Source organism: Heteronotia binoei, chromosome 14 (genome assembly GCF_032191835.1).
Source record: "Heteronotia binoei isolate CCM8104 ecotype False Entrance Well chromosome 14, APGP_CSIRO_Hbin_v1, whole genome shotgun sequence".
NCBI classification, from domain to species: Eukaryota; Metazoa; Chordata; class Lepidosauria; order Squamata; family Gekkonidae; genus Heteronotia; species Heteronotia binoei.
In genome coordinates this window covers 8,987,545-9,011,453 of record NC_083236.1, presented here as the reverse complement: position 1 = coordinate 9,011,453, position 23,909 = coordinate 8,987,545, and the positions used below count along the sequence as shown (strand labels likewise).

Here is a 23,909-nt window from a genome sequence, read left to right as displayed (position 1 = left end):
TGTAGGCAATGCTCTAGCATTCACCATAAAGTTCGAGACAAGTGCGCCAGGGCCGGCACGAGGGGTTCTGCCGCTCGAGGCAGACCCCAGCGCCGCCCACCCCCCACAAGTTCCCTTTATGGAGCTCATTGTGCGCAGCCGCACAGCGCATATGCGGCTTCATGATGTCACCAAAAGTGATGTCATCGTGCAGAAGGGCAGGGGACGAGAGAGCAACAGGTGGCGCACAAGAGTGCTGCCACGCCGCCATTTTCTCCCTGCTCTAAGCTCTTTGGAGGCTTTCCAGAGGAGGATAGGGAGGAGTCCCCAGCTCATCAAGGGAAGCACTTTTCTGGCTGTTTCCTTACTCCTCCCTTCCTCAGTCAATCGAGGGAAGTGTTTCTTTCTTTCTGTGAATCAGTGCAGCATGCAGCTCAACCAATGGGAGAGTAGGGAGAGCCAGTAACTGCCAGAACTAAGACTGGTTGCCTTTTACTGACAAAATCAGCTTTGCTGGCTAGCAACAGTCACTTGGGTGGGAGAGAGGAGTAGACTCAACAAATGGCATGCAAGTTTGGTGTGGAGAGCCAGTTTGGTGTAGTGGTTAAGTGTGCGGACTCTTATCTAGGAGAACCGGGTTTGATTCCCCACTCCTCCACTTGCACCTGCTGGAATGGCCTTGGGTCAGCCATAGCTCTGGCAGAGGTTGTCCTTGAAAGGGCAGCTGCTGTGAGAACCCTCTCCAGCCCCACCCACCTCACAGGGTGTCTGTTGTGGGGGAGGAAGGTAAAGGAGATTGTGAGCCGCTCTGAGACTTTTCGGAGTGGAGGTCGGGATATAAATCCAATATCTTCTTCTTCTACTGAAATTAAAAGTGGAATTAAATAAAGTTATTGATAGTTTGATAGGCCAAAGATTTATGCACCACAGTCCCGCACAGTCTCGACCCATCAGGTTGCTCAGTTTTGCCAAGATGAAAGTGGTTTTATTATATTATAGATTGCCTTTCTTTTCTTTCATTTATAGTTGGTCTGAAACTCAAGGCATATTACACAGATTTTTTAAAAATATATATAATACAGTAAATAATGCAATCAAAATGAATTTTTAATCAAATACATTTTCTAATATAAATGTACGGTACTTTGATTTCCTTTAAAACCATTGAATTGTGAATACAGCATGCACAGAAACCCATCATATGAAACCATTCCCCTACTTTTAAACTTACTTTACTCTTTGGGACATATTTACAAAATAACTGTATGTTACAAAGCATAAAATGCAATAATTTCACCTAAATTTACATTGTACAAGTTTATATTTTCTTTTTCACATTTAGCATTTATAAAGATGTACCATTAGAAGAAGAGACTCCAAAGAGTCTCAGAGCGGCTCACAATCTCCTTTACCTTCCTCCCCCACAACAGACACCCTGTGAGGTGGGTGGGGCTGGAGAGGGCTCTCACAGCAGCGTCCCTTTCAAGGACAACCTCTGCCAGAGCTATGGTTGACCCAAGGCCATTCCAGCAGGCGCAAGTGGAGGAGTGAGGAATCAAACCCGGTTCTCCCAGATAAGAGTCCGCACACTTAACCACTACACCAAACTGGCTCTCCAGTTTACTGAGCGACAGGATGTATTTCATTGCCATCTGGAATGTTATGCAGAGACCACCCCACATTTCCTATATCTTCTTCTCTAGGCTTTCTTTGTTTCTTTTCTTTCCTACTGGACTTGCAATCCACCTGAGATAATAACCCACTCTTGGATCATAGAACAAAATCATAGAGTCTGAAGGAACCTGCAGGGTCATCTAGTCCAATCCCCTGCACAATGCAGGAAACTCACAAATACTACCACCACCACCCAGGTTCAGAATCAACATTGCTGTCAGATGGCCATCTAGCTTCTGTTTAAAAACTTCCAAAGAAGAATAGCCCACCACCTCCTGAGGAAGCCTGTTCCATTGAGGAACCGCTCTAACAGCCAGGAAGTTCTTCTTAATGTTGAGACGGAAACTCTTTTGATTTAATTTCAACCCATTAGTTCTGGTCCTACCTTCTGGGGCCACAGAAAACAATTCTACACCATCCTCTAGATGACAGCCCTTCAAGTACTTGAAGATGGTGACCACATCACCTCTCAGCCGCCTCCTCTCCAGGCCCAGCTTCTTCAACCTTTCTTCATAGAACTTGGTCCCCAGACCCCTTACCATCTTCGTCACTCTTCTCTGGACCCATTCCAGCTTTTCCATATCCTTCTTAAAATGTGGTGCCCAAAACTGAACACAATACTCCAGGCGAGGTCTTACCAGAGCGGAGTAAAGTGATATCACTTCACGTGATCTGGACACGTGAACTTCTGGACTTCTGTTAATACAGCCCAAAATTGCATTTGCCTTTTTAGCCACTGCATCACACTGTTGACTTATGTTCAGTGTATGGTCCACTAAGACCCCTAGATCCTTTTCACACATACTACTGCTATGACAAGTCTCCCCATCCTATAACCATGCATTGGATTTTTCCTACCTAAATGCAGATCTTTATATTTATCTCTGTTAAAATTCATTTTATTGATTTTAGCCCAGTTTTCCAGCCTGTCAAGGTCATCCTGTATCCTTTCTTTTCCCTGTATCCTGTTTCTGTCTTCTACTGTATTTGCAACCCCTCCCAATTTAGCATTATCTGCAAATTTAATAGGCATTCCTTCTATGCCTTCATCCAAATCATGTGGAAAGATGTTCAACAAAACAGGTCCCTGGACAGATCCTTGAGGCATTCCACTTGTCGCTCCTCTCCAAGAGGATGAGGAACCATTCGCAAGCACTCTTTGGGTGCGATCTGTCAACCAGTTACAGATCCACCTAACTGTAACAGGATCCAAACCACATTTTACCAACTTGTCAACAAGAATAGTATGTGGAACCTTATCAAAAGCCTTACTGAAATCAAGATAATGTTTAGTTGAAAACTCTTCAGATTTTATTTCAATTCATTGGTTCTGGTCCAACCTTCTGGGGCAACAGAAATCAACTCTGCATCATCCTGACCTACAGTTCAAGTATAACCATCCTAGGTTACGCAAGAGGTGATGCTCTGGAAGTGTCATGGCCAGGTAAGCCCTGTGAATAAAAACTTGGCGTTAATATTTGCCCCAAAAGCTACAATCTTTTTTTTTCAAAATTTCAAAATTTTGATTTTGGTAGGCATCACTATGAAAACTCAGAAGCAACCATCAGTGAAATGTTGCCAAACACCACTGTGTTTCAGTCTTCTTATGCTGTCAAAACAGTACCTTTAAGACCAGCACCTTTAAGACCAATGAAGTTTAATTCTGGGTATAAGTTTTCTTGTGCCTGCACACTTATTGAGGCTTGAAGAAGTTTATTTCAATGTATCTAAAGAAGTCTGCGTGCACATGAAAGTTTATACGCAGAGTTAAACTCTGTTGGTCTTAAAGGTATCACTGGACTCAAACGTTGTTCTGTTGCTTCAGACCAACATGGCTGCCCACCTGAATGAATCAAATTCAAAACACTGCTGAATGCTATCAAACACTTTTCATGCTAAACACCATTAAAAATTAGCCATTGAATATTATCCCGTGTTAAGAAATATGGCAACAACTATCCCCAGCAATAAAAATCTGTTCTTTAATACTATATGGAAACAACCCACCATACCTCAAAATTCACAGAGGATTTGAACTTCTTGGAGAACGTTTGTGTCTATTGTACAGTGCCTGGGTCTTGTAAATTACATTTCTTGAGACTTGACCTTGGAAGTTATCTTTTGTAAATTTTGAACAGGATGCATCCCCACACCAACCAAGGACGTAAGTAGAGATGCTCAAGTTAGTGCCCTGTTCACCTGTCAAGAACAAGGACCTGATTTTTCAGTGGTCAATTTGATGAATAATTGATTTATTTGCTGATTTTTAAGAAGAAGATATTGGATTTATATCCCGCCCTCCACTCCGAAGAGTCTCAGAGCGGCTCACAATCTCCTTTACCTTCCTCCCCCGCAACAGACACCCTGTGAGGTGGGTGGGGCTGGAGAGGGCTCTCAATTCAGCTGCCCTTTCAAGGACAACCTCTGCCAGAGCTATGGCTGACCCAAGGCCATGCTGGCAGGTTCGAGTGGAGGAGTGGGGAATCAAACCCGGTTCTCCCAGATAAGAGTCCGCACACTTAACCACTACACCAAACTGGCTCTTAATGCATTACTTCATTGTAATTCTTCACTGAATTCCTTCCTACTGATGTGGCATAGTGGAACTGCCTTTTGAAGAGTATGTACTCTTAAGTCACTCAGCCCAGTCCAAGTCACTCGGCGCAGTCACCCCTTCCATTCCCTGCTGCACAGCTGCTCCATCAAATGGATAATTATATTACTCACAAATCTTATAAATCAGTTACTAATAAATGCAGCATATCATTAAAATACTGGCCTTCAGTGATCATCTAAGTAGCTCTCAATGATGCTGCTGACCATCAGTTAGTTTGAATCAGCAGCATCTTTGCGCATGCATAGTTTTTTACAGAAACTCAACACAAATCAGTTTGGCAGGTGTTTGCAGCTGTTTGTCATGAACCAAACAGATTGGGAGAATGACTTGTATTTAACCAATGCCTCTGAACACTATTGAACACATTCATGACAAAATGCACAGCATAACTAGATAGGAGACAAACAGATCAATCTAATACCAAAATTCCCACGACAGATTCAAGGTATTTTATTGCAACAAGCAAGGTACACCTGTGACTTCCTGATCTCAAGCCACTGCTGTCCAGGTTCAAGTCAAGCCCCTGCAGCATTGTCCCAAGAATTAGTTTTACACACAACTAGCAGTGGTGTGAAACCAGTATAACCTTGTCATGAGATGGCAAGCCATGAGAAATATTTGGGAAGGTGCTGTGGCTAGAGCATCTGTTTGACAAGAAGATATTTGCATTTCAGCCATTATAGGGTTAACATTCTACCCTCAACCCATTCCAGTCCAGCTTCCGTCCACGTCATGGGATGGAGACTGTTTTGGTCGTTCTCACAGATGACCTCAGAAGGCATCAGAATTAAGGCAAGTCAGTGCTGCTGCTGCTGCTGCTTTAAGATCTATCAGCAGCATTCAAAACAGTCAACTACTATCTAATGACCCACTACTTTGCCAACATTGGAATTCAGGGGGTTGCCTTACAGTGGTTCTCCTCCTTTCTCTGTGGTCGGCGACAAAGGGTGGCGCTTGGCAAGCAGACCTCCCTGCAGCATCCACTCAAATGTAGTGTGCCTCAGGGAGCTATTCTCTCGCCAATGATGTTTAACATCTATATGCGCACCCTTGCCCTGATTGCTCGAGGTTTTGGGCTGGGTGGTTGCAGCAAAGTCAGCTGAAGCTTAATCCAGCAAAGATGGAGGTCCTACACTTGAGCCAAGCGGGATTAGAGTTGGGCTTCCATCCCTGGATGGTGCATCTCTTGTGCCAGCTCAGAAGATAAAGAGCTGAGGTATGATACTGGATGCCCCACTTTCCTGGAGGCCCAGGTCACAGTGGTTGCTCGATCTGCCTTTTACTACCTTCAGCAAATCAGACAGCAACAACTCTACCTATCCCCCAGGACTTAGTTACAGCAATCCATGTGACAGTCACTTCCAGATTGGATTACTGTAACTTGCTGGATGCAGGCTTGCCCTTGGAGCTGATCTGGAAACACCAGTTGGTGCAAAATGCAGCAGCACAGCTGTTAACTGCATTGCCTTTCCAGGCAAGGATTCAACCGGTGCTGTACTAGTCAGGCCTGGCACTAGGGTTTCTGGTGCCCCACGCCGCACCCTGCTCTGGCACTCCCTTCTATGTTCTATGTGACGTCATCGGGCCGTGCACGCTTTGCGCAAACACTCAGCCTGGCTCTCTCCCTCTTCAAAGGGAGCCGGGAAAATGGCAGCCTCTTGCTGGCTCCCGCTGAAAAGGGAGAGGGACAGGCAATGGACGAGCTGAGCCACGTTTGGGAAGGGTGGAGGCCGGGGTCCCAGAGGCCGCCCCCCTCCCCCCAACCAAGAGCAGCCTAAAGTCACTCCTGCCACTGCCCAGCAAGGGACGAGGCCGAGCCGTGTTCGGGAGGGGCAGATGCCAGGGCCGCCTCCCTTCCCCCCAAGAGCAGCTGAAAGTTGCTCCTGCTGCTGCCCAGCAAGGGATGACTGAGCCAGGTTCAGGTCGGTGGGGCAGGGGTGCTCTCTCCCACCCCTGCGGCAAAGTGGCCACCTACTTCGCCGACACCCACGCGCTGGCCCTGGTACTAATTGCACAGTTGAGTACCAGATCTGCTTCAAGGTTCTGGTTTTGACATTTAAAGCCTTATGAGGACTGGGATTGACATACCTGCGGAACCGCCTCTCCCCATAGGCACCCAGGAGATGGCTGCAATCTGCTTTACAGCATCGTCTGACCATCTCTGGCCTGAAGGACGTCCGACTTGCCTCAACCAGGGCCTTTTCAGCCTTGGTCCTGGCCTGGTGGAATCAGCTCTCCATGGAGATCTGGGCCCTATCTGATTTATTAGCTTTTCATAGGGCATGCAAGACGGAGCTATTCCACCAGGCCTTTGGTTGAGGCAGAGGGTGTCCTTATTCCATCTGTTTGGCCTCCCTTGCTGGGATGCTATCTTATTTTTACCAACTTATTGTTACCATCTTACTATTATATTCCTGGGCCTTTACCTGTATTGATTTGTAGAATGTGCCCAATGGAAACTATGGTGTATATTACTGTTTGGTTTTATTGTATCGTTATTTGGTTTTAATCTGTACATTTTAATTGTTTTCATCTATGTCATTATCCACCCTGAATCTATTCACAGGAAAGGGTGGCATATAAGTCAACAAAATTAAATAAATAAATAAAAACAGATGTTGTTTGCTGGAAAACGGGATATGATGTATCGTAGTTTATATCCAATTAGGAATTGGCTGAAGTAAGCCTGGGGAAATCCAGGATGAAATTGTTTGACATGTAACTTCTGTATTGGTTCGTTAACACCTTTGTGCATAAGAATGCTTTGATCTTGTATGCAAGCTAAACAGCTGTCCTTCCGTACCCTGTGCTCTGTGGGAAGAAGAAAGCGAAGGACCACCATTCTTAGAAGTAGCCATGTAGCTGTAAGGATGTAGTAAGCAATGTAGAATGCATTGTTTTATTTTCTTTTGTCCCGTGTGCCTTTCCCTGATATTTTGAACTTGTAAACTTTATTCCTTTTGGTAGGCAGAAGTCTTGTCCCCTTTTATGCATGCAAATCACCTCTGATTTAAAACAAATATCTCAGCAAAGGGTCTGGCAACAGGTGATGTGAAAGATCAGCCTGAGACCATGGAGAGCTGACAATACTGCCTTTGATGGACCAAGACTGAGTGATTCAGCATGCCTGGACATTGGAGGCGCTACATCACTCTCGCAATTGGTGCCACCCTAGACAAGGCTAACTATTTGTGGAGAACCCCTCTTGCTTTGCTCGCACCTTAGATCTTTCTGCCTTTTGTTTGTGGAACTGAGCTCCAGGTGACTGTTTTCTATCAGCCATAACTCCCTAGGAAAATGCCATATTTTCTAAATAAGTTTAAGGTCAGTCCGGAGATAAGGCAGGACTGTAGTTAGTACAAACCACTTAGTGCAAGCCAAGCAAGACCAGGAGACAGTTGGGTTTTGGGCGGAGCCTGCTGCATGAGAGTGAAGCAAACCAACTGTGGGGTGAACAGTAGTCAGGTTATAGTATGTCAACACATGCCATGTGACCCTTCACTGCAGGCTTTGCTGCTGGTGGAGAACAGATCCATTTATTAGATTTGTATTCTGCTTCTTTCCCTGCCAAGCAGGGAAGATAAAATAGAAACAAAGCTAGAAGGTATCTCCAGGGTCATCTAGTCCAACCCCCGAAGCAGGAAATTCACTACTTCCCCACCCCAGCTCCCACAGCGACCCTCCCGGTCTATGCCCAGAGGAAGGCGAAAAACCCTCCAGGATCTCTGGGCCAATCTGGCCTGGAGGAAAAGTCCTTCCTGACCCCCAAGTGGCAATTGGTGTTACTGGAGCATATAAGAAAGAGCCACAAGAGCCAAGCACTGGCTCACAAATTATTGTAATTCATGGTATATGCCATGTCCTGTGAGCCGCCCTGAGCCCGCTTCGGCGGGGGAGGGCGGGATATAAGAATAAATTTATTATTATTATTATTATTACCCCTTCCTGTCCTCCACCTCACAATCTGTCTAAATTCATAGTGAGTCATTGAAACAGTGTTGCTCCAGATGAAAGAGGGAATGTAAGGGTGGAAGAATGCTGTAAGTCATTTTGGGTCCCCCTTGGATAAAAAAATAGGATGCGCAAGAAGTACTTAAGATAAAGCAGAGGGAAATGGGGCAGGGACTGAAACTGGGAATGGTGCTATGTAATTTGTCCATCCAGTATTTTATTCAAGGGTGAGCCAACTCTGCCGGTGACACCAAATTGCTCCAAAGAGTGGCACCAATATGGATAGTGTTCTGCGGTCATGCGGTCAATGAAATTGCTGACTCAGAATGCAGCCACAGGAAGGAAAACAAATGCTGAGCCAGGGTCAGAATGGTCAGTTATTGTAAAGCCCCTGCTTGGATCTACGACATAGGCACATTTGGAATACGAAGCACTGTTATGCAAGGGAAGGCAGGTTCTGAGGAGCACAGGCATGCCTTGCCACCCTCACCTTCCCAGGTCTGGCAAGGCCAGGGGCAGGGCCTAGGGTGCCAGAGCCCCTGGTGCCAGCCCTTCCAAAGTCCAAACTCATAAAGGAAGCTGCCCGCTGTTTCTCTGAGTGATTGATTACTCTGGTATTCCTTTCTTTCAATCAGCCTCTGCTGAGAAGAGGTAATTTAGTGTCTAGAGTGACAGATAAAATTCATTTGACCTCAGAGAATGTGGACTGTTAGATTTCCGCCTGATTCAGTGCTCTGAGCTTGCAGTCTTTGAATTAAGAAGCCAGATTAGTGACTCATGCAGAGAACAACAGCTGGAGTCCAAAGAAGTCAGGCCATTTTGGGGTTACAAACTCGAAACCTTGTTACGGTACAAGAGTGAAATATATGTCCAATTTTAATTCAGAAGAAGCGTCCTTCTGTTGCTAAAAATAGGAGAGGGGCACTGCCCTAGGGATGTGGTAGTCGAAATTCTGAAAAATCACAGTCAACAAGATTCCCGCCCCCCCCCCTTGCAAAGGAGAGGATTACACTCCCATGGTCATGTTTGTTTGTCCAGTAGTATTCTGTTGATATGATACTCTTGTTTTGTCTGCCCAGATGCCCAAGTAGAATGTGTCTTATCTGCTGTTAACTCAGGCTGTTTGTGATATTCAGAGCACTGAATCCAGGAAGGGGCTAGAGGAGTCAAGATTCATGTGGTGGTTGTGAGGAGGGGCTGCACTTGACAGCTGCATTTACAGCCAAATCCTACCATCAGCAAGCGGCTCTCAATAGCTGAAAATGGGAAAGCCCAAGATGCACTGTGGGGGAGGGGGACTTGTGAGACGGTCACTTACAATGCCTAGTCCACTCACTGCACGTTTGAACCAGTTTCAGGTTGGTGGAATGGCCGTGATTCCGGCTACAAAACCCTGTAGAGAAAGAAGAATCTGTGATAAAAATCTTAGAGGCAATATATTCAGTAAAAAGGTAAAGGTAGTCCCCTGTGCAAGCACCAGTCGTTTCCGACTCTGGGGTGACGTTGCTTTCACAATGTTTCCACGGCAGTCTTTTTACGGGGTGGTTTGCCATTGCCTTCCCCAGTCCTCTACACTTCCCCCCCCCCCAGCAAGCTGGGGGACTCACTTGACCGACCTCGGAAGGATGGAAGGCTGAGTCAACCTGGAGCCGGCTACCTGAACTCAGCTTCCCACTGGGATCAAACTCAGGTCGTGAGCAGAGCTTAGGACTGCAGGACTGCAGCTTGACCACTCTGTGCCATGGGGCTTGTTGATATATTCAGTAGCACCAACCCAAATAGATCAGAGTGGTGTTACAGAAATTTGTGCGTTAGAAGCAGGCCTGGCGCAACCCGGTAGGCTAGGCAGGCAGCCGTCTAAGGTTCCGCTTGGCCTGAGGGGCAGGTGGTGGGAACCCTGCTGCCCCCAGTGCCCCTGCCCTGCCACCCACACATGCCCAGGCAGCAGCAGAGAAGGGGCTGAGCGGGGGTTGGAGGTCAGCACTGCGGCAAGGGAGTGCCTCACACTGCACGCCCTGCCCTGCCCCTGCTTAGCCTTCCGGGGTCTGTGCTTCAGACCTGGGAAGGCTGAGTGGAGCAGGGCAGCATGTACACTGGGCCTGAGAGGTGCTCAGAGCCCGTCTTCCCTTGCTGCGTGCCCTGCTGCTGCCATGCTCACCCTCGCTGCTACCCAGGAAGGTGGTGGGGATGGAAGGGGCTTAGCAGAGGCAGTGGAGGTGCCACAGCAAGGGAGGACCAGCTCCAATTGCCTCCCAGGCAGTGCACATGATGCCCCACCCCTGCTCAGCCTTCCTGGGCCTGATAGACCCGGGAAGGCCGAGCAGGGGCAGGGCAATGCATGCACTGGGAGGCCCTCAAAGCCAGCCCTCCCTTGCCATGGCACTCCTGCTGCGGCAGTGCTTGCCCTTGCTGCTGTCCAGTGGAAAAGAGGCTGAGCAGGGCAGAGGGGGCAGTGCTGCAATGGATGCACCGTGGCAAGGGGGTCCGGACTCCAAGCACCTACCAGTGCACGAACCTGTCGGTGTATATGGAGTCCTCCTTTACACAGCCTGACAGGAGCAACATGCCAGCAGGATCTATCTGACAGGTCAGGTCAGAGTGGCCTTGTCAGCAAGCCGGTTCTGGCTGGACAAGGACAAAGGGAAAGTACCTGCTGGAGTCAGCAAGATTATGGACTGCCTTGATTAGCTGATGTACATATATAAGGACTGCATTGCCTGTCTATAGTTCTCTCACTTGAGAGGTGGATGCTGGCGGAGCACTTTGTCACTGAGATCTATGTTTGTCACTGCACTAGTTACTTTGTATATATTCTGTAAATACACTGTTTTAATACTAGTTGCAGGTGTGTGGCTCACTTTCTTACCGGAGCTCACTATTGTACATATCTCTGTCCCTCACTCTGCACACACACGCACCGATAGAACCACCCCCGCTCACACCTAGAAAGTCTGAGCAGGGGTGGTGGGGCAGCTCGTGAGCTCAGAGGCACTTGGAACTAAGGGCCCCCAGGTGGCCCGATAATAGACAGGAGCATGCAAAATTTAGTCAAGGCTATGGTATTGGCGGGTAAGGCAGTCATCGCTTTGGGTTGGAAGGACAAAAGTAAATGGACAGTAGAAATCTGGCGCAATTGTTTGATTGAATTTATACAGTCAGACATTGTGGCAGTACTTAACAAGGAGACAACATGGGATGTGAAAACCAAGGAAATTACGACCAGATGGAAGACCTACCTAGATTGGACAGCGATAGAAGGAAGGGCGGACATTCATTGGAAGACTAAGACTTTGTGCCCATGGCTGGGGGGGAAGAGACTAGGAGTAAAGGGTGGGAGGGGAGGGAGGAAGGGCGTGTTGAAAATACAAATATTTGTTGTAATGGACTAAATAGAATAACAAATAAAGACTATTTATTTATTTATTTTTAAAAAGGAACTAAGGGCCCCTTGCCACCTAGGGTGCCAGAAATCCTGGCACTGGCACTGACTAGAAGTACGGATTGAACAGGCATCAGTCGTGATGACTTGTTCTAGTTTCCAGATTTGCAAGACATGGACAAGTTTTACTCTCTCAACTGTGCCCCATCCTTGACAGAAAGATAGGCTGGTGCCCAGGGGGGGGGGGGGGGAACTTTGAAACAGTTGATAGTTCACAGTTTATATACAAATACATCTATGGGAAATTCCTTCTAGGCTCAGAGAAACACTCATATACCGTCAGGAATGACAAATTGGGCATGGTCATGTGGATTTCATGCAAATGGACCGATAACATAGTCGCACCCAGAACATCCCTGAATATCTCAGATGTGGGTGTGTGAGACCATCTAATCTTTCTAAAAGATCTTTTAGAGATCGTTTAATCTCAAAATAAAGGAAAAAATAATTATGTGTATGCATTTCTGTTTCTGATTTCATTTACGATATTTGTAGGACAGGCTCAGGGCGGGTTACACCATTAAAAAAATCAACAATAAAAACAAGCAAAGACCAATTTAAAATATATAAAATCTAAAATAATAGACTAAAATGGCAACTTCTGCCTCACAGACATGGCTTATTGTCCGGGTCCGCTGTGGATAGTGCCAGCAGAAGTAATAAAAATAACAGCTGAATCCGACGATAAAAGAGAAATGTCATATAACCAACTGCTCAAGATTCGAGGAGATAAAATTGAATTAAAATCTTCGGAAGAGCTAGACAATAAATATGATTGGTTTCAAATGCAACAAATTAAAAGCCTGTTGGAAAATGATATAAAATTGGAAGGAATTAGACGAGAACAAACAGAATTGGAAAGGGTCCTGCTTGGTGATAATGAAAAATTGATATCAAAAGTATATAAGTTATTATTGAAATGGTCTACAGAAGAAGAAGTAGTAAAATCTCAAATGGTCAAATGGGCAATCAGTGTGAATAGAGAAATACAAATGGATGCATGGGAATACCTTTGGAAGAACTCAATGAAGATATCAACTTGTCAGAGCATAAAAGAAAATTGTTTTAAGATGATGTACAGGTGGTATATGACCCCGAAAAAATTGGCCAAGATGAGCAAGAAAATGTCGGATAGATGTTGGAAGTGTAAAAAACATGAAGGTTCTTTCTTCCATATGTGGTGGACATGTGAAAAAGCGAAAGAGTATTGGAAGATGATACAACAAGAAATCTCCAAAATATTGGGTTACGACTTTAAGAAAATTGCAGAGACATTTTTGCTTGGATTACAATTAGAAAAATATCCAAAGGAAGATAGGACTCTAATTTGGTACCTGCTATCAGCTGCTAGGACATTGTATGCGCAGCTTTGGAAGCAAGAAAAAATACCGGATAAATGGGATTGGACTATGAAAGTTCTATCGTGGAGTGAAATGGATAAATTAACTAGAACATTAAGAGACTATGATTTGGAGATATTTAAAAAAGAGTGGAGGAAGTTTAAAGAATACATAGAGAAAGAGTCGAATGTAAGAAGACATTGGACAATTTTTTAGTAATAAGGGGGGGGGGGAACGAAGAAGCAAGAAGGGGGGGGAAATATATATATATAACGAATTTTGATTAGTCAGATGTATCTTTAGTATTGAATTAGAATCTATAACCTCGGGGAAGTCTATATTGGAGGGAGGGGGGATTGAAAAGTCATATGGGTTAGTATTGAAGCAACGAAGGGAAATTAAGTTCTGTAACCATATGCTATCAATAAATTGGTAAAACACAAGAATAATTAGATAGGTGTTAAATAAAAAACTTAAAGAGTAAACCTAAGTGATCTTTGGCTGGGACTCCTGGAAGTAGATAAACTTCTGACTTCTCTTCAGTCTAAAGGCTGTAACCTATAAAGACTGGGAATCAAAGAGAATGGTCATCTCAATACAACCCTGTGATTAAGTAGCTAATGTGTTGCTTTGGAATAAGCAAACAGACCATTTGTTTCCCCCTGTCTGTTTTGAAGGGAATGCTTCCCTTACGGGGACTTCACCTGCATGGCCAGTGCGTGGGAGTAGGCCGAGTCGATGGCTGCCTAGGGCACCGCCCGGCCTAGAGGACTCCACCAGGCACCAGCTCTCCCCACGTGCAGCGCGTGTGCTGCTTGGAGTCTGCCTTCCCCAGTGGAAAGAAGGCTCCATGGAGTGCAGATGCTGCCGTCTGGTTTTGTGTTCCCCGGGTCTGTTATAAACCCAGGTAACGCAAAAGCAGACAGTGCCTGCTCAGTGCACTCCTCAGAGCCCAGCGGGAATAAATTAACCAATTGTAAAACCTGAAGAAGAGCCAATTACAGTTTCTAAAAATTGGCTCCTGTTGAAGTTGTCTGCTGCCACTCATCCTTCCTACTCTACTTTAACAGAGCCATGGGGTGGGAACCACAGCTCAGTGGTATAGTGTCCAGATCACACAAAGTGATGGTATCATTTTCCTCTACTCTGGTGAGACCTCACCTGGAGTATTGTGTTCAGTTTTGGGCACCACATGTTAAAAAGGATGAAGACAAGCTGGAACGGGTCCACAGGAGGGCAATGAAGATGGTGAGGGGTCTGGAGACCAAGTCCTATGAAGAAAGGTTGAAGGAGCTGGGCATGTTTAGCCTGGAGAGGAGGCGGCTGAGAGGTGATAGGATCACCATCTTCAAGTACTTGAAGTGCTGTCATATAGAGGAGGGTGTGGAATTGTTTTCTGTGGCCCCAGAAGGTAGGATCAGAACTAATGGGTTGAAATTAAATCAAGAGTTTCCATCTCAACATTAGGAAGAACTTCCTGACTGTTAGAGCGATTCCTCAGTGGAACAGACTCCCTCGGGAGGTGGGGGGCTCTCCTTCCTTGGAGGTTTTTAAACAGAGGCTAGATGGCCATCTGACAGCAATGAAGTTCCTGTGAATTTAGGGAGAGGTATTTGTGTGTTTCCTGCATTGTGCAGGGGGTTGGACTAGATGACCCTGGAGGTCCCTTCCAACTCTATGATTCTATGTAAAGCATCTTTCTCGCATGCAACAGGTCTTGTCCCTGGCACTTCCAGCTAAAGCCAGTTTGGTGTAGTGGTTAAGTGTGCAGACCCTTATCTGGGAGAACCGGGTTTGATTCCCCACTCCTCCACTTGCACCTGCTAGCATGGCCTTGGGTCAGCTATAGCTCTGGCAGAGGTTGTCCTTGAAAGGGCAGCTGCTGTGAGAGCCCTCTCCAGCCCCACCCACCTCACAGGGTGTCTGTTGTGGGGGAGGAAGGTAAAGGAGATTGTGAGCCGCTCTGAGACTCTTCGGAGTGGAGGGCGGGATATAAATCCAATATCTTCTTCTTCATCTTCTTCTTCTAAAAGGATCAATTTGTATTGCTTAATCTCACAAGTTTTTTTTTTAATTAAAATTTAAAAAGCAAAATTAAAAATGTAAATAGTTTCAAGCATCGTCATTTCTCCTACAATTCTCTGTTTTTTTTTAAATTTCTGTCGTGGGCAGCTCACCTGGGGCACCAAAAACCCTAGCACTGGCCCTGTCACCCGTTACAGTGGTAAGCGAGACACCAGAAAATGGCAGTCATCAAGGTTCTGGGCACACCTGCTCATCATGTCATTCCAGTTTAAAAAGGTTTTTCATCTCTAACCAATAATTCTCAGCACCTCCAGAAAAACTGCAATTCCCGTTATTATAGGGAGGTTGGAAAAAACTCCATGACTCTAGATGTAACGTGGCTCTGGATATGAAGTGTGTCAGATTTATCAGAGTGGTGAAATCCAGATTTATCAGAGTGGTGCTGATGCAGTCCAGAGGAAGAGCCGTATTAGCCTGATATGTCATAAACGGTAAGCTACAGCATCCGGGGTCTCGTGAAAACTTGTACCACAGCAAATATATTCCTCTTTAAGGTGTCATAAGACTTCGTTGTTCTGGCATCAGTGCAGCTCCCAACACGTTCAGAGATGCTGACCCTGGGTTCGTTTCACTTCTCAGCTGTTCACTGCTTGGGTGTTAATTAGAAGTGCACCATGTGGATTATGGTGCACATCATTGGAACTGTATAAGATTTAGGATTTGCGTTCATGCAAGCTCAGGTCTGTGAGTACATCTGACAAAAAAACAACCACCACCAAACCCCTCAGTTCTTTTCCACAGTCATCTGAACCCAGACTCTGCACTACTGGGGGAGTACCACAAGACTCCTTACTTGATCACATGGCATCCTCAAGGTCACTGGGTACGAATGACTACTTGCACTTTCCTCCTCATTGTGGATAAGGACTTCCATGCTTGAATGTTCACCAACAGCATCAACGAAACCATCATGGAAAACTTGGATGTTACACATGGTTGAATATTTACCAGGCAGTGAATCTGAACTATGACACTTGGATCCTATGATCAAGCTCCACACATGCTAGAGAGCCCAGCACGCTTCCCCATGCATTAGCATGCCCATTCATGCAGGGGCTCATTGAAAACCACTGATCCTATCCTAACACAATTGCAGGCTGGAGCAGACAATGTGCACACCAAAACTAGATTAGGTGTCATGAAAAGATTTCGTCTCTCTTCCATATTTATACTGTCAGATTACCAGTTTAAATAATCCCCACTGAGATTACTCTTCTCAAACAGAAGAAGAAAAGAGAAGAAAGCCATTGATCTGGTGCAAATGGAATCACAAGGGGCAGCATGTTCCATGGCTGAGGCTGTCCAGCTGATACCCATTTGTGGAACCAAAGCCACACAGGATTCTCCCAGTGCATCTTTAGATTAATTCAGAGATTGTGTTTTAGTTTAACCCAAGGTCTATGTGCTACAGTCTTGGTGAAATTCTTACAAAGGTTGCTGGATCCCGGCTCACAGCCATGGGGGAAGGGGGCAGTAAGGACCTATTTCAAACCCCTTCCCTATAACAGGGGTGGCCAATGGTAGCTCTCCAGATGTTTTTTGCCTACAACTCCCATCAGCCCCAGCCAGCATGGCCAATGGCTGGGGCTGATGGGAGCTGTAGGCAAAAAACATCTGGAGAGCTACCGTTGGCCACCCCTGCCCTATAGGAGCAGTTTGTTGTTTTTTTAAAAAGTGTCAAGTTGTAAGTTATGTCAAGTTACTTTATTACTTTGTGGGGTCATAGGGGAAAGTATGATAGTTTCAAAGGAGCCGCCTTTGAAGTCTGTCTCAGGTCCAAATGTTTGGATGGAGAAAGATACGGTACAGCCCCATCTCATTAGATTTCAGCAGCTAAGTTGGGTCAGTATTGGGATGGTGGACCATCGAGGAAGCCTTTGCACAGGAAGGCAGCAGCAAATCAGCTCAGCTTCTCACTTGCCTGGACAACCCCTTGCCGCCTTCAGTCAGTCATGACTTGACAACACATACATAAAAAACGAGACGCTCTCCGTGGCTGGCGAAGCCGGCTCTGCAAATGCTTCTGCTCGCATTAAAAGAAAAGGTTGGTCCTTAGGGTGCCGCAAGACTCCTGCTTATACAAGGAAAAGCAGATGCGGGACATCCAGACCAATCGATTAGACGGCCCCTGCCTCTCCCAGAGTGCCCTGTGGCCACAGGCGCATTGAGAAAAAAACCACACGCTGAGAGCACTTATTTTAAAATGTGGTGGGACTGAAATGATATGAAGATGCTGTTAAATCCATGTCACGACTCCCAAGTTACTTGGCTTCTGTTGCTGGCTGCCCTTCCCTACAAAATAAAGTATTTGTGAATTCCCTGCATTTGTGCAGGGGTTTGGACTCACCCGGGAGATCCCTTCTAACTCTGTGATTCTATGAATTGGCTTTGGGCTTGGGATCCAATTGAGACATTTCCTGTGTTTTTTAGTGCAATTGTGTATGTTCTGGGTCACTTCACTCATATTAACTCAGGTCTTGGTACTTGCTTTGTAAATCAAAAAGGCTCGGGACATTGGGATGTTTCCCCCCAGAAAGCAGAGAACTAGCAAAACCGGTTAGCCCCATAACAACGAAGTCAGCAGCACCACAGGTTCATTCAGTGTCTTCAGAGAGCCAGTTCAGTGTAGTGGTGAAGTGCGCGGAATCTTATCTGGGAGAACTGGGTTTGATTCCCCACTCCTCCACTTGCACCTGCTGGAATGGCCTTGGGTCAGCCATAGCTCTCTTATCTGGGAGAACTGGGTTTGATTCCACACTCCTCCACTTACACCTGCTGGAATGGCCTTGGGTCAGCCACAGCTCTCTTATCTGGGAGAACCGGGTTTGATTCCCCAATCCTCCACTTGCACCTGCTGGAATGGCCTTGGGTCAGCCATAGCTCTCTTATCTGGGAGAACTGGGTTTGATTCCACACTCCTCCACTTACAGCTGCTGGAATGGCCTTGGGTCAGCCACAGCTCTCTTATCTTGGAGAACCGGGTTTGATTCCCCACTCCTCCACTTGCACCTGCTGGAATGGCCTTGGGTCAGCCATAGCTCTCTTATCTGGGAGAACTGGGTTTGATTCCACACTCCTCCACTTACACCTGCTGGAATGGCCTTGGGTCAGCCACAGCTCTCTTATCTTGGAGAACCGGGTTTGATTCCCCACTCCTCCACTTGCACCTGCTGGAATGGCCTTGGGTCAGCCACAGCTCTCTTATCTGGGAGAACCGGGTTTGATTCCCCACTCCTCCACTTGCACCTGCTGGAATGGCCTTGAGTCAGCCATAGCTCTCTTATCTTGGAGAACCGGGTTTGATTCCCCACTCCTCCACTTGCACCTGCTGGAATGGCCTTGGGTTAGCCATAGCTCTTGCAGGAGTTGTCCTTGAAAGAGCAGCTTCTATCAGAGCTCTTAGCCCCACCCACCTCACAGGATGTCTGTTGTGGGGGAAGAAGATAAAGGAGATTGTAGGCCGCTCTGAGACTCTGATTCAAAGAGAAGGGCGGGGTATACATCTTCAGTTTTTCTTCTTCCTTTATCCTCCTCCTTCAGCGGCTAACGTTGTTCTTCTTCCCTCCAGAGAAGAAGTCTTGTCCTCTCAGATGTGAGGTAGGCTAGACTGAGTGTGCATGACCTCCCCAAAGTATCCCAATTCCAGCTTCTAGGGCAGAGCGGGGATTCGAACCTGGCTCTCCCTGATCCCAGTCCCACAGGCCAACCTCTGCAGCTCTCTGGCAACTAAGCAAGCACTCTGCTTTTCCAGCCTCGGTCCAAAGGCTGGAGTGCCAAAGAGAAGCCGGCGTTCTATCATTCATCGCTCTGACTGGGGAATGCGAAGGGAAACAGGTTCGGGTACGTCAAGTCAATTAGTAATGAGATGAACGATTGCGGGTGGCAATTAGCTTCCCGCTAATTAAATCGCATTTATAGGATTAACGCCCCGTGATTCGAAACAAAGCCGAGACGTGATGGGGAAATGTCCCTGTCCCGCAGCCCTGGCGAGGTCCGAATCCCTCTGTTTGCTTTGAAATCAGACAAAGGAGGCGGGCAAGCGTGTCAGTTTCCCCCGCCCGGGCCAGGCTGCGCCCCTTGCCCCGACGGCCCCGCACCGCTCTCCGGCAACCGGGCAGGCAAAGAGCTCCAGCTCCCTTCCGAATCCCGAAAATGGATTCCAGCAGCCGAGAAGGAAGTTCGGATGGGTCGAGACGAGAGCGAATCTGCCCACCGCGGCCGAAAGAGGGAGACCGGGAAAGGAACGCATCTCTGTCGCCCGCAGCCGGTGAACCGCAGAGCGCCGCGGGCTTAGAGACAGTCTTGGGCTGGTCCGATTCTCCCGGAGCAGAGAGGTGGAGCGCGATCCCGCCCAGATTAAGCACTTTCAACCCGGATAGGTGTCAAGGGCGGCGAATAAAGATGTTCAACAGCACACCGCTGCATACCGGATCCTCGTGATTTCCAAGTATGAAGTAGCCGAAGAATCGTGTTTGAAAGGGCCAGTGGAAGACATTGCAAAGCACATAAGCGTCTGACAAATAATAAATAAATAAGCAAAGAACAAGTATTAAGTACGCTTTCCTATGTCTAATCTGAGTGAAATTAGGTAGGATGGTCCGTTAACATGTTCCGTTGGAAATGAGCTGCTTGGAATTATCCGGAGCCCGATGCAAATTGTCGAGGGTCCGACTAGGGCTTGAGAGACCCGGGTTCAAATCTGCATTCTGTACGGAAGCTTGCACAGGAAAGCTTACACCCGGAATTAAACTCTGTTGGTCTTAAAGGTGCCGCTGGACGCAAACTTTGTTCTGTCGCTTTGGACCAACGCGGCCACCCACCTGAATCGGCCTATAGTGAAGTAAGAGCTTGGTGCAGCCAAGACCATTTAAAGAGGATTAATTACTCTTTAAACACCGTCGCCTACTGGGTGGTCCTCGTGATGATAGCTTGTGGGGGGGGGGGCGGTGGAATGGAAATCTATCCACGTTTGTTCTCTGAGCTCAGCAAAGGAAGGGCAACGCAGGGGTAGTTCTCGAGATCAGGGGCAGAAAGCAGGACACGACGTCCTTTTTACTCCCCGTTTATGACGCTCGGGAACAACCGGCGCTTGGCAGCGAGCAGCTTCAGCGAAGCAATGCATTGGCGCAGGGTGGGGGGATGATCTATTCGCCCGTTGGGTCACATGAATCCTACGCTCGCAAAAGGAATAGATTACAACGTTCCTGGGGGGTGGAATCCTAGACCCCTCCCCGAATCGCTTTTTTCTTTAAATGCACCGCTTGGCTAGAGAAACGTTGCCTTCGTATTGCCAATGGGAATGAGCTGGGAATGGTTAGTCCCACTACAAAATATATTCTCTGATTGAGGCAGGCAAACTAAAACGCATTCTCTGTACCAGCGGTTATGTGGCTGAGACTCTGAGACTCTGCTTGGAATACGAAGAAGATGAAGAAGATATTGGATTTATATCCCGCCCTCCACTCCGAAGAGTCTCAGAGCGGCTCACAATCTCCTTTACTTTCCTCCCCCACAACAGACACCCTGTGAGGTAGATGAAGATATTGGATTTATATCCCGCCCTCCACTCCAGAGAGTCTCAGAGCAGCTCACAGTCTCCTTTACCTTCCTCCCCCACAACAAACACCCTGTGAGGTGGGTGGGGCTGGAGAGGGCTCTCCCAGCAGCTGCCCTTTCAAGGACAACCTCTGCCGGAGCTCTGGCTGACCCAAGGCCATTCCAGCAGGTGCAAGTGGAGGAGTGGGGAATCAAACCCGGTTCTCCCAGATAAGGGTCTACACACTTAACCACTGCACCAAACTGGCTCTCCACGAAGGGTCTCCGGTTCAATCGCCAGAGTCTCCGGTTCAAAGGCCCAGGCAGTGATAGGAAAGACTTCTGCCTGGGGCCCTGGAGAGCCGCTGCCAGTCTGAGTGTAGACGATACTGCCCTAGATGGAACAATGTTCTAACTCAGAGCTGTGGCTCAGCGGTTGAACTTCCGCTCGGCATGCAGAAGGTTCCAGGTTCTGTCCTCGGCATCTCCAGTTAAAAGAACCAGGCAGCGCAGGTGACGAAAAGGACCTCTGCCTGAGACCCTGGAGAGCCGCGGCCAGCCTGAGTAGACAAGACTGGCGTTGGCGGACCAGTGGTTTGATTCCGCCTAAGGCAGCTTAGTGTGTCGGCGTGTGTTCAACAGACCCTTCTTTACCGCCTTGGTAGCGACGCTATGCTATGTCATTGAGGCTCGCTGCATTTGCAAACTTGTTGCTCGCTGCTGAGTGGCTGTTTCTGGGCTGGGCCGCGTCAAGACCAGCATTTCCCCTTGTCTCGATTGTCTTCCCCGCCCCAGGCCCCGCGCACGCCAGGTGAACGTGTGGAAGGAGGAAGGCGAGCTAGACAGCTCCTCCCGGAACTCTCTCGCTCCCTGCCTGGAAATGCCCCGAGTGCATGAAAGGACCATTCCGCGTGGTGAATCCTGAAGGGACCGAGCCCAGGCGGCCACCTAAGCTGCTTCTGGCGAGGCCTGGGCGGCCCCGTGAAAAGATTAACGACGCTGTTCAAGGCAGTCTGAGGAGCGCAAATTAAATTAAACTCAACCATGATTCACTGTGGCCATTTAACAGGCTTGGGAACAAGAGCGCCGGGGGGGGGGGGAGGGGGAGTGAAGAGAAATCAAGACGAGCGCGCAATAAAATGGGTGAAGTCTCCTGCCTCTGGCGAAGGAGCATCAGGACAACACAGCAGCGCCCAGATCAGATCAAGTTGCCTTGTTTTCGTGGATCTTTGGGGAATGCCTGCCACGTTCTTCGTTCCGTTTCAATCCCCCGGGAGGTTCTCCTGCACAAGACTCATTGAAAGCAGGGAGAATCAGTGGAGACAAAAGAACAGGGGACCATCTGTGTAAAGAAAATATTGTAGAATTAAGGTTTTTATGAAAGTGTTCCGATACAAAATAATACCAGAACGTATTGTGTTTTCTTTTTTACTTTATCCCATTCCCCGTTCCTTTCCCTGTTGAAAACCAATAAAACTTGTTGGAAACCCTGAAATCAGGGAGAAGAGCTTTTGTGCAGCTTCCCCTTCCTGACAAGGGGGCGTCGACTCTGGAGAGCTTGGCCTGGCTCTTTTGGGACGTGGGCAATTAGCAGGTCAGTTTGACAGCACAGGCAATGGCCGGACTTTCTCTGCCCTTCCTTTCCCGGCCCTTGTCTACCGTTATTTCTAAGGATAACCCAGTCCACCCTGAGCGGAAATTATTTGTTGCCCTCCTTGAGATGTAGGATGCCTGTAGCAGCACCTCTGTTGAAAGACACCAGCTGCAATCGCGGAAGGGAAGAGGTCAGACTAGGTTGGAAATCCCCTCTCGGTGCCCTAGAAGCTGGCATGGCGACCTTCTTCAGCCAGTCCCTTCCTCTCAGCCCAGCCTGCCTCCCAAGGCTGTTGACTTGAGGATAACCAGGAGCAGAAAAGAACGACGATGTAAGCCGCTTCGGGTCCCCAGCGGGGAGAAAAGCGGCCTATACGTATAAGAAACGAATGCGTGAGCTTCACATTTCGCTCTTGTGTGCCATGGCAGTGTTCAGTCGATTCAGGGATGGAAAACCGTCGTGTTTCTTTTTTTAAAAAAAAAGGGATGAAAGATCTTTGGCTTAAAGGTGGTTCTGGATTGCATCGAGCAGCCGTTGGGGGGCGGGGGGCTGAATTGTTTTCAGTACAAAACCCCCTGGGGTCCCACTCCTCATATCTGACCACACCCATCTACAGCTAGGCGCGCCCCCGCCGTCCAAAACAAAGCTTTCTTCTGCGGAACCAGGAAAAGGCAAGTTGTCCGTTGATTGATCGGCATTCCCATGACGAATTGCCTACGGTTCTTTTCTAAATAGAAAGCCAGAGAGAGAGAGGTTCCCGCCCGGCCCCGCCCCAAGCTTTAGGTGAGAAGTGGAAGGCAGGAGAGGAATTGGGCACGCGAAGGGCCGCGGCCCAGGCTGGGACTCTGCGCTGCTGAACGGCTGCTTAATGGCAGGACTGCAGGGCCGTGAAGACCCCGCGGCTCAGCAAACAGCAGCCTAAGCAGCCCTCCCGCTGCACGAGTCCGGCACGAAGCCTGCGTAAAGCAACTCGAAGGGAAATGCTGCTCTTCTCAGAGAAGCCAGAACCAGAGCCTGCCCCCTGGGTCGGGGGGGGGGGGCGGGGCTGGCGGCAGTTGCTGAGGGGGGAGGCCAGCGGGGGGAGGGTCCGGAGAGGTTCTTGCTCCTTCTGCGGGGCCAGGAAGGGCGGTGTGCAAAGGATGCGTGGCTTGTTCGGCTGAGCGTCGCGAAGCCCTGGCAGGAAAACGCCCCTAAAGCCCCGGCAGCCCTGTCGGGCGTCTCCTTTCCTCTCGGCCTGGCAGGTTTCTTCTTTCCCCGGAAAGCACCTCGCTGTCAGCACAGGTTCCCCGGGCGGCTGCATCACAGAAAGCTGCTGAATGCTCCGCTTTGCGCTTCCGCCACCCGCCCCACCCTCCTGTGAACAGCCAAAGCCCCGCCGCTGCAGAGATACCTGCCCGGTTCAAAGAGCCCCTCCCTCCCTTCCTCCTTCCTTCCTTCCTTCCTCCATTTCCTTCCTCCATTTCCTTCCTTCCATCCCTCCCTCCTTCCTCCCTCCCTTCCTTTCCTTCCTTCCTTTCCTTCCTTCCTCCCTTCCTTTCCTTCCTTCCGCCCTTCCCTCCCTCCTTCCTCCCTCCCTCCCTTTTCCTTCCTTCCATCATTCCTTCCTTCCTTCCTTCCTCCATTTCCTTCCTTCCATCCCTCCTTCCTCCCTCCCTCTTCTCCCTCCCTTCCTTCCTTCCTTCCTTCCTTCCTTCC

At 48.1% G+C, this 23,909-nt stretch overlaps 1 long non-coding RNA gene across 1 annotated transcript in view; it reads right to left on the bottom strand.

The window, feature by feature from the left end:
• The window catches only part of LOC132582187 (uncharacterized), a 45,705-nt gene that overhangs the window by 8,056 nt on the left and 13,740 nt on the right, over positions 1 to 23,909 (bottom strand). The window contains exons 2-3 of the long non-coding RNA XR_009556178.1: positions 9,540 to 9,614; positions 2,926 to 3,104 (exon numbers count right to left, since the gene is read on the bottom strand). This is a non-coding gene — a long non-coding RNA (uncharacterized LOC132582187). The remainder of the gene's footprint in view (positions 1 to 2,925; positions 3,105 to 9,539; positions 9,615 to 23,909) is intronic.